At 33.5% G+C, this 10,570-nt stretch overlaps 2 protein-coding genes and 1 pseudogene across 3 annotated transcripts in view; all 3 read right to left on the minus strand.

Annotated features, from left to right (window-relative positions):
* Positions 1-10,570, minus strand: part of LOC137491105 (uncharacterized) — a 698,540-nt gene that overhangs the window by 225,493 nt on the left and 462,477 nt on the right. The gene's annotated exons all lie outside the window — the stretch shown is intronic.
* LOC101883542 (uncharacterized) overlaps positions 1-10,570 on the minus strand; it is a 152,168-nt gene that overhangs the window by 70,388 nt on the left and 71,210 nt on the right. The gene's annotated exons all lie outside the window — the stretch shown is intronic.
* On the minus strand, positions 4,515-6,548 carry LOC147844851 (uncharacterized; annotated as a pseudogene). Its single transcript, XR_015942683.1, has 2 exons — positions 6,354-6,548; positions 4,515-6,047 (listed from the first exon to the last, which is right to left on the minus strand). The product of XR_015942683.1 is annotated as an uncharacterized LOC147844851, transcript variant X1 (transcript).

Here is a 10,570-nt window from a genome sequence, read left to right on the forward strand (position 1 = left end):
ATTGCATCCTAATTGTTTGTTGAATTTTCTATGAAGAGCAGCAGACTGCCAGAAGTATTGACCCATGCAGTTTTAATACAATTATATTTGCATATCTTTATGAATCAACTTAATAAAAACCGGAAATTAACTCTATAACAATTAAGCATAAACAGTATAGTTTCTCTTGACCTTTCTTGCTATAGCTGATGAGTTTTAGAAACACAGCTATAACAGTCAGAGGAACATTAGGATATAAGAGTAAAGCTTCAAGATCTCAAATAAGCAGCCTCTGATCTCTATGATGGTGAGGTCAAATGAAATATTTTAATAAAAAAATATAAAACTCTGTTCATTGTCAAATATTCTTACAGAAATGAAGTCAAACTGTAATCAGTGAAGCTGCTTATGCTATTATTTAATGGAGTTGTTTAACCCTCTGTTTTAATTCAGTTGGTTTGGTGTGAGGCTGTGTCTGTAGTTTTATTTCTTCCTTCAATTTCTTATTCATTCAGTGATTGTGCTTGTTAACAGCAGGTGTTCAACAGCAGGTGTCTGAATTCACTTATTTGTGGTCATTCCCTCTGTCTAGTGGACTAAACTAATTGATCAATTTAAGGGCCAGGTGAATGAGGGTGTGGCGAGATTTCAGACACTCTGATTAGTTTCTCAAATACAAGGGTTTTCTACAAAGGTAGATACATGTTACTCTGTGTGACAAGGAGGCAAATCAGCTTCTAACGCTGAGAGGGTTGTTTTACCTTTATCTAACTCTAGAATTTTAACACTTAACTCTGAATTACCACAACACTTGAAATTTAACACCAATGAATTTGCTGTGTATACAGAACCCAAAATGGTTCTTTCAAACGCTTCATATATGGAACCCCAAAAGATTAAAAATAGAACCATTTAAGGGTTCATTAAATAGATCCCCAAATGGTTCTTTGAATTCAAGTTACATGGTTCTATTTAGAACCATTTGAGGGTTCTTTATTTATTATTGAATAAAAAATAAAACCAATGCAGAAAATTCAAATTGTTTAAATTTATTCAATTTACTTCACAAAATAAGTTTTAAATAATATTTAAAATTGCACCTCTGCGTACTTTGTATAAGATCTACCTCTAAACATTATACATTTTTACTATTTAATTAGTAAACATAATTAACAGCTTAATGGCATTCAACAATCTAATTCTAATTATTTTACTTTTTATTAAACATTTGTAAGCTTGCTTACTGATTGAACAAATACAAAACTTAACTTTCAAACATTTCTAAAATGATTAAAAATGTATTACAATGCAGATAGAAACAATACACAAACATCTATTAAATAACACTACAATTTCAACAAGTTGACGGTACATGTATGTACTGGTCATGGCAACATCCATTTTTATACATAATTTTCAATAAAAGTTATTGAAGAAAGTGCTTAATCGCACACAAAACTTTGCAAAATGATTAGACAAAACATTGAGAACAGCCATTCCACAACCTGTAGCATGTCCATGTTTGCCGGCCTCTCTTATAACGTAAATAGTTTTGTCCATGGGTGGCACAGTGGCTCACTGGTTAGAACTGTCACATCACAGCAAGAAGGTCACTGGTTCGAGTCCTGACTGGGTCAGTTGGTGTTTCTGTGTGAAGTTTGCAAGTTCTCCCAGTGTTTGTGTGGGTTTCCTCTGGGTGCTCCAGTTGCCCCCACAGTCCAAAGGCATGCGTACGGTATTGGTGAATTGGCCATAGTAAGTAAATGTGTGCAGGTGTATGAGAGAGTGTATGGGTGTTTCCCAGTGCTGGGTTGCGGCTGGAAAGTGAAGCGTAATTGCTAATTCATTCTACTGTGGTGCCTCTGATAAATGAGGGAGCCGAAGGATAGTGAGCGAGTGTTGGCCATCGTAATGCTGACACTTCAAGCCTTGACAGAATCAGGAGAGCTGTTAGGATCTTTGGATTTCTGTAAAACAATATTTCAATGCTGAGTACTTCCTTCTTTCCTGCCCTTCTATTGGGCCATTTCTTTTAAAGATGTTTCTGTGTCCTTCACTAAGTCCTTATATGCAGCATCCTAAATTAAAACATTTTGTTTACTTTGTGTAAGTGACACATTTTCAGCAATACAAGTACTTTAAAGTCATCAAAAATACAGAAATACAGTGTAGACAGCTGTAATATATTTTCTGTTTAAAAAAATATAAGTTTTTCTGTTTTTTAATCTGCATCTCATTTGTTACAGAATTTAATGAAATTGACATTTCTGAGTGACCTCAATTTAGTATGAACATTAAATAAAACAATAAAATTAGAATAAGAACAAAACAAAATAATTGTTTATCAAATAACATACATCATATTTGGCAGATACTTTTATCCAAAGGGACGTAGATTGTGTTTATTCTATACATTTATTAATATGTGAGACCTGGAACACATTTGGCATTGCTAATGCATTGCTTTACCAAATGAGCTTTAAAATGTCATATACACAGATTTTTCATATCTATTTGGCACACAATGTAACATTGTTTGGTTACTTACAAGCTGTGGCACTCCAAGAAGAAGAAACTTCTCCATTAGTTTTGCAGACCCCTCCATAATCTGTACTCTGGAAAATAGTGTGTTTCATTTGGTTCTTGACTTATTCGTAAACGATGTCGCATTCTAGGTCCATCACAATCTGAGGTAGGAAGACAGCATTTGTAGAATGTGTAAATATGAATTTAAATCACAGAATTAATCTTGACATTAAATGTATTGAAATGAACTTGCCTTGTGTTAAGTCCCTCAGAGTCCAGTTCACTTCCTTTTGATCCCATCACTGAAATCCTTTCATTTTTACATTTGTTTTGAAGACATTGCAACAAGGAATCCTGTAGGCAAATTTACACCTTTCAATACATATTTCTTCTCTGCAGGACTTTTTTTAAGCAACGACCTTAATATTCTCACTGTATTAAAACAGCAGTAGTAAGTAATAGAATATTTTTTTGATAAATATAATTTTTCAGTACACAACAACCAACAAGTCTGAATTATGCATGTTATAAAATACAATACTTTACCGGGTGTGCTTGAAGATGATGTCAAACAATTATGGATGTGACACATATTTTTCTTTAAGCTGGGATCCTTCTTCTTCAAAGCTACTTGTGTGCAGCAGATCAAATTTGGAAACTTAATATGGGTCCCATGACACTTTTCTGTAATGATAAATACAATCTTGAAGTCTTTTATAATATTTATTTCATTTTACTGACCACAATACAGTTTGTTTGGATTTTAAAACAATGATACATACCAAGCACAAGTTTTATGAAGCAGTTCAGTTTCCAGGCTGTTTGAAGAAAAATAAAATATACATTAAAATATTTATTTTAAACTTATTTTGCACTATATATATATATATATATATATATATATATATATATATATATATATATATATATATATATATATAATTTCACAATACATTTAGTCTGCATTTTTGTCTTTGATAAATAAGACCTGATCTTTCATCTATGGATTGTTAAAATATGTTTGGCTTTTTAAAGGTTTCAATAATGTTTAGGGGCTGACTGGCCATAGGGAGAACTTGCCACCGTGACTGGCCTCCCGCGCGTGCACAGACTCGGGGCACGAATCTGCCTGTGCGTGCACGAGCGGTGCACTGCTATCTTGCGGTTTTATGCAGACTAGCGGGAACGTCTCAAAAGCGGGCAGTAATGTCCACTTCTTTGCAGAGTTTAGCTCAATCACTGATAAAACACACACGAACCAAGCTAAAAGTGAGCGTTTGTTCAAGGTTGGAGCTAAAAACAACACGAAAAACACAATGAAATCGGCACAAATCTAGTTAATTTTAAAGTAACATGCACATGCTTCATTCACGCTCTCTCAAAGCTCACCTTCAAATAACACAGCTGTGTACTGTTATCGGTAATTTAATTAGTAGTACTGACAAACAAGTATAGCGATATTGAAACTTATTTCGAATAAAAAGCAGAACAAATTCAACTTAACAGATTTCTGAACCGAAGGGTGACGACCGAGGTCATCGCAAGCACAGTGTTTATCCATATTAACGCTAAAGTTGCCCCCATTCAATCTGTATCACCATATAACACGAGGGATTTTCTATCAAATAGAAACCTTACTTCATAATACAAAATATTTCACTATATATATTAAATGTACTAACATACCTGAATGATGAAGCTGAAATAGTGGAGTTCTCCTTTCGAAAAATTAACCTTCTCTCGAGGCTCTTCACCACCTGTCCATGACGATGTCCTTGTCAATGACTGACGTCACCAGAGGGCTTTTTTATGATTATTAGTTTCAAATAAATTATTTAACCATAACAACATGTTACTGCACAGTCTAAATAAATTGGTTATTTTATTTATTACACAAAATAATTTGTCAAAAATGTTAAACATAAACTAGGCCTATAAGTTATATGCTATTGTACAAACCTGCATAAAAAAATCCCATCACACTGTACACTGATTAAGTTTTTGACGACAGCATTCATTTTATTAGGTTTTGACTCAAAAAGCTTTGTCTCTCTGTGTTATAACTTATAATTATTTCATAATCTTTACTAAATAATTATGTTATGATTCAAAAATTATAGAACCGTTTTAATCAAAAAGGTTCTTTGCAGTCAAAGGGTTCTAAATGGAACCATTTTTTGGGTAAAAGGTTCTACTGGCCAAGTATAGAACCCCAAGGTTCTATATAGAACCTCAAGGAACCTTTTTTTTTAAGAGTGTGTGTGTGTGTGTGTGTGTGTGTGTGTGTGTGTGTGTGTGTGTGTGTGTAAATATTAATAATTGAATATTAGAACTTCAGTAATGTAAATAAATAACTTTAAAGAATAATGTACATATGTAAATACAAACGACCAAACATTTGCTCTCTAGTAATGTAAATATCTAAATATAAATAACTTTAAACAATTGCACATGTGTAAATTTAAATAAATTTGATGAATTGGTAAACATTCTGTACAGTGATGTGTAGATATAACATTAAACAATCTTTAAATTAAAACTGTGCGTGTGTGTGCACGTGTTTGTGTGCATGTGTGTGTTTTGTTTACATCTGTGGGCATCTTGGAAGGTAAAAGTAAAAAAATAAAAGTTCAGCTTTTTCCCGAATGGTATGAAACATTCTGATGTCTTTGTAAATGCGTTAAATCATCATGTCATCTTTTGCATGAATGATGAAGTCACACCAGTCCAAACCTGAAATGAGCATTTGTCCTGGGACTTGCCAGTAGTAGGCATGTTGCTGTTTCAGTTCTGGTGTGCCATTGTGAAATTTGAGGTAAAAACAGTCATTAAAACTTTTGACGTTGGGACATTTTATTTATAAAAGGCCTAAAACAAGGTGCTCGTTGTGGTCAAAAATGATTCCATCTGGAGAGGACCCCAGCCAAGGAGCATCAGGGTGAATTAAAAATCCACATGGCTGGTAATTTACCTCTCGCAGGAAGCAGTACTCCATAACTGCTTGAGACTCCATTTGAAGTCCTCGCTTCATGTCGGCTGTCTGGCGAGTTATTTTGTGCATTCTTTAGGCCGGGTGTTCAGCTGAGGTATGGCCGTGCACATGACAGACATCTTACTGAAGCGTGACGACGTTATCCGGATTTTCCTAACAGAATGCCAATCAAGGCATGCACTCTGATATCTGGTGGCTTGCTCAACATAGTGAGCCATTTCTGAAGTTACGGTAAATGACCTCATGTGAAGTTGTTCCTGATTATTATGAACAAGCAAGTAGACAGGTGGCTGTAACCATCTAGTGGCAGTGGTGGTGTTGGTGGGGCATCACGATGAGGAACAATGTTGCGCTTTGTTGCTGTTGGTATGACAGGACACTTCCAACTTGAATTATTCCGAAGGCAGAATCCACCCGAAAATCCTCACTCGACATCCCAATTGTGGTGACCAACGGGGCTGTAGAACTGGCAAAGTCTTTGTAAATTTCTGCCACTTGAAGGACTGAAAGATCAGACAGCTCACTGGTGAAACCTTTATAAAGTGTACTCCTTAAATGGAACAAAAGACTTAATCAAAATTTAATTACTTAGTTCTAAATTTGTTGTCCTATTCACATTTTATGTAAAACCATATTCATCTTCTTGAGTTGATTTTAAAGTATTTTATAAAGCTGTTGTGGTGTCTTTTACAAGAATGGATAATTACCCCATTGTGATGCAGTCACATATCTGTAATATTTAAGAATAATATTGCGTTAAAGAAACAGATCTCATAGAGCAGGGCTATTTTAAATCATTGGTTTGACAAACATACATGTAAAATAGAATTGAAAATAGAATTTACAAGTGTCCCACCTTAATCCTTCAGCAAGTTTCCTCTCTTTGCGCCTCGCAGACAAAATCACCATGTTATTGACTGGACCTGGCTCGACTCCCTAGGGATACACAAGGGGCTCGTTAATAATAACAATAATAATAAAAAAATAATATGAGTATTAAACGCCAATACTGTTGTTCTAATATTATTATTATTATAGGACAATTAAGCCATTTCTGACCACTGTCCTGATTAATTACTGCTCAAAAAAAAAAAAAAAAAAAATTATATATATATATATATATATATATATATATATATATATATATATATATATATATATATATATATATATAATTTTATAATGAAATTGTTCATGATTAAACTCTTACTTGTTTGTGCATTTCTCTAGCTCTTCTTGAAGCTTTTGATTTTGTGTCTTCATTGATCTATATTTTCTTGAAGAAGAAGAGTTACTACTTCATCTTTGCTGTCAGAAAATCTGTGATCTCTGTCATGTGTGTTTTTTTTTTTTTTTTTGGGAGGACCCATTTCAAAAAGTGGGGCCTCTCTCTTCTTCTCTGTCTTCTAGAATTTTTAGAAGGGTTTTTCTTTTTTCTGAGGCTTCAGCAGTCCTTAGTGTTTTCTACAAATCATTGATAGAAATGTAATTAATGAACTGTACAGAATTCTAAAAAATCACCAGCTTTCTTTTTTAAAATAAATGTTTTATTGTCAAATATATAAAGGTAGAGGGAAACCTCATGGGGAAAAGACATACAAGTTTGGAACCATGCTAAGCAAGATTAGACATTAGAAGACTTTTTTAATACTTGATAATTGTATAATATATTCTAATCAATGCTTTTACCAAAAGTTTTAATTCTTTAAATTGCTAGCAATTCATGATAATGGATCAATGACTTATATGGTCAAACACATGAAAGTTCATAGTTCACGGTATGAGGTAATTAATGTCGTAAAACTATTTAAAATATAAAAAAACATTATTCGTACAATTAGAATTAAAACTCTGTATACTAACTGTCGTGCGTGCACGCAAAGTGTTAAACCAATTAGAGACGTGACTACTTAAAATGACTCCATAGTCTGATTCATTGTCAGATAGATAACAAACTGGAGTGATTTGAGTGATTATTATGAACTGCCAGTGATTCATTTGACAAGCGGAAGTTTCAGTAAGAAGACGAATACCACACCAATCTATGAGGTAACATTCAGAGGTTTAGAATAAGATTTTTATAAATACGTTACGTTTTTCTCTTTCAGTGCTCCTTTTTCTTTTTCAGTTCCAATCTCGTCCTATTCTTCATCCTGGTTGAGGATTTTTGCTGTCCTTATCCGCTTGTACGGGTTAGCTAATTCCTCCTCCATCTCTTCAGAGGTTTCTGGAAGGTACATTAAGTAAGTTAACAATATGATGTTAACAGGTATAAATTGTTAGGTCTGGGTATATTACGTTAGCAATGTGCTAGTAATTACTAATATGATCTCGACTTTAAAATAAGCATTTGTTTTGATGTTACAAAGCAATTTACTGATTTAACGTTAAAACAGAGCAGTAATTAGAGCACTTTAACAATAAAATAACTTAAGAAAAGTACTTTACCTTCAGAAGACGGTTGGTGACAGTTGACTGACAAGCATTCGAATCGGCGACGTGAAGCGATTCAGTTCTCAATGATTCAAATCTTTTTTCTGAATGATTAATTTTACCATTTATAATGCAAATCACACTGTTATGCCACTAGGTGGCAAAAACAAGCGTCTTTTTAAGTGTGATAGACTATCTGTATGAACCTGTAAAGCCGATTTATTAAAACACAACTATTCCACAAACAATGAATTTATTTTCTTATAGAAAAAAGTCTATAAAGAATGTTTGTTTTAATGTGTCTACTCAAGTGCATTTTGCCAAATAATACACCCACACACATATATTAGTCATTATTAACTTAAAATATTGTAATTATTATACTTGTATAACATAGACCAATACAATATTGGAAGCAGTGTCTGATTTTGCTTTTATATCTTATTTTTAAATGTTTAATAAATGTTTATAATAATTTACTAATTAAATTTACTCTAACATTGCAGAAAACACATTATGTTTACCAATCACACTAAGACTAACCCCAACCCACTTCTTTTTAAAGGATAAAAATGAACTACAGAGTGTACTTAAACGAAGAGGCACCAGTTCCAGTTGCCACAAAAATGGCAATGGACACATAATAAAATAGATTGCTCAGGTCAAAAAGATGGAGAATCAGGGATAACAGCAACAAACATTTTAAAAGAAAGAGAGAGACATTCTGTTGAACTCATAACATGAGTTACATAAACATCGTTTAACATGTGTCTACATCAGGTCTTGCAGTTTTTTGTTTTTTTTTTGCATCCAGCCAAACAGATGAGAGATTGACATTTTTAATAAATGAAAAAAAAAAAAACTATAGAAATGAAATGTAAAAGTGTACAGCTTGTTTGTTTGCATAACTTGAATGGTTTAATGTAATGGTTGATTTTTATAATTGCCTATAATCTATTCGTATACTTAAATTTATTTATGCTTTTATTTTCTTATTTTTTGCTTGTTTGTTGTATTGCTTATCTGTTAGAACTCATATTGTATTGCTATCAACAACAAGTGACAGAATTTCTTTCTGTCATTCCAATCACAACAAATAACTAATGCAAGTCCTGCAGGAATTATAAAATCCTGCAGGATTTGTCACTTGCTTGGATCCATTGTAAAGCCTGTAAGAAATTCCTGCACATATCGTCAATGTGTCCTACAGGACTTTATAATTCCTGCAGGACAGCAGCTTTCCTGTAGGGAAAAAAATATCCTTCAGGATTCCTGTAAAAAGTACTGCATGATTCTAAAACCTGTAGGAATTGTCTGCACATATTGTCAATTTGTCCTGCAGGATTTTATAATTCCTACCGGATTCCTGCAGAAAAAAAAAGAAAAAAAAATTCTGCAGGATTCCTATAGGCTATTTTTGTAAGGGCTTGCTCTTTTTACAAATAATCTGCAAGCAGAAAAACAGGAAACAAACCTTAAATTGTCTCAACCCTCACTGTAAAAACTTATCTATAGAATTCACGCAATAAATATGAGGTAACAACTTTCACAGACTTTGGTTGGGTAGATTTAATCCCATATTTTAAGTATTAACTATCTGAAGTAAAAAGTTATTAAATACTTACATAAATTAGGTAAAAAAATATCTTACATTTATATTCAACAGCTACTTATTCTGTAAAAAAATATATTTTTAAATCATAGTTTATTCATATAATTTACTTAATAACAATTACTGTTTCAGAGAAGGTAAAATGTACCTCTATAATAAAGACATTCAAATGGGTTATCAACTCAATGTTTTATTAAATAAATAAATAATCCTAAAACACACTCAAAATATAGTGAAGCACAACAGCTTTACACAACATTTCAAGTAATGAACCTGTTTTATAACTCACTGATCTATCAAATGTTTCAATAATGTTGGATAATAAAACATATACCTGTTTTAGGACATCTAGATCAGAGCAGAAAAGAGAAAGGAGTACAGAAGGGAGCAAAAATTTTTTAAATGATAGGAGGTAAGACAGTGGAGCAGTATGTAGTGCTGTTGCCACACAGCAAGAAGGTCGCTGGCTCGAACCTCGGCTCAGTTGGCGTTTCTGTGTGGAGTTTGCATTTTTCCTCCAGGTGCTCCGGTTTCTCCCACAGTCCAAAGACATGTGGTAAAGGTGAATTGGGTGAGCTAAATTGTCCGTAGTGTATGAGTGTGTGTGTGGATGTGTGTGAGGATGTTTCCCAGAGATGGGTTGCGGCTGCAAGGGCATCCGCTGCGTAAAAACTTGCTGGATAAGTTGGCGGTTCATTCCGCTGTGGTGACCCTGGATTAATAAAGGGAATAAGCCGACAAGAAAATGAATGAATGAATTATCGATGCTGTAAAAGGTCCCTTATAAACTGTAAATAGTCACATAACTTGTTCGTCAGATTTCAGTGGCTGAACAACACTTCTGTGCATATAACCCATTCATAACAACCCAGTCTACATCAGCTCTGCATGACTGAAAGATTTTTAAAACAGAACATTACCTGTCTAACAGTAATACTTCAGCCATGGTGTCGTCCTTCCTCCAGCGTGCAAAACTAACTCCAATATTGATTCAGGATTTTTAAAAGTTTTGATTCTGCATTTGTTTT

The sequence above is a fragment of the Danio rerio genome, chromosome 4, assembly GCF_052040795.2.
Source record: "Danio rerio strain M-AB ecotype USA chromosome 4, GRCz13ab, whole genome shotgun sequence".
NCBI classification, from domain to species: domain Eukaryota; kingdom Metazoa; phylum Chordata; class Actinopteri; order Cypriniformes; family Danionidae; genus Danio; species Danio rerio.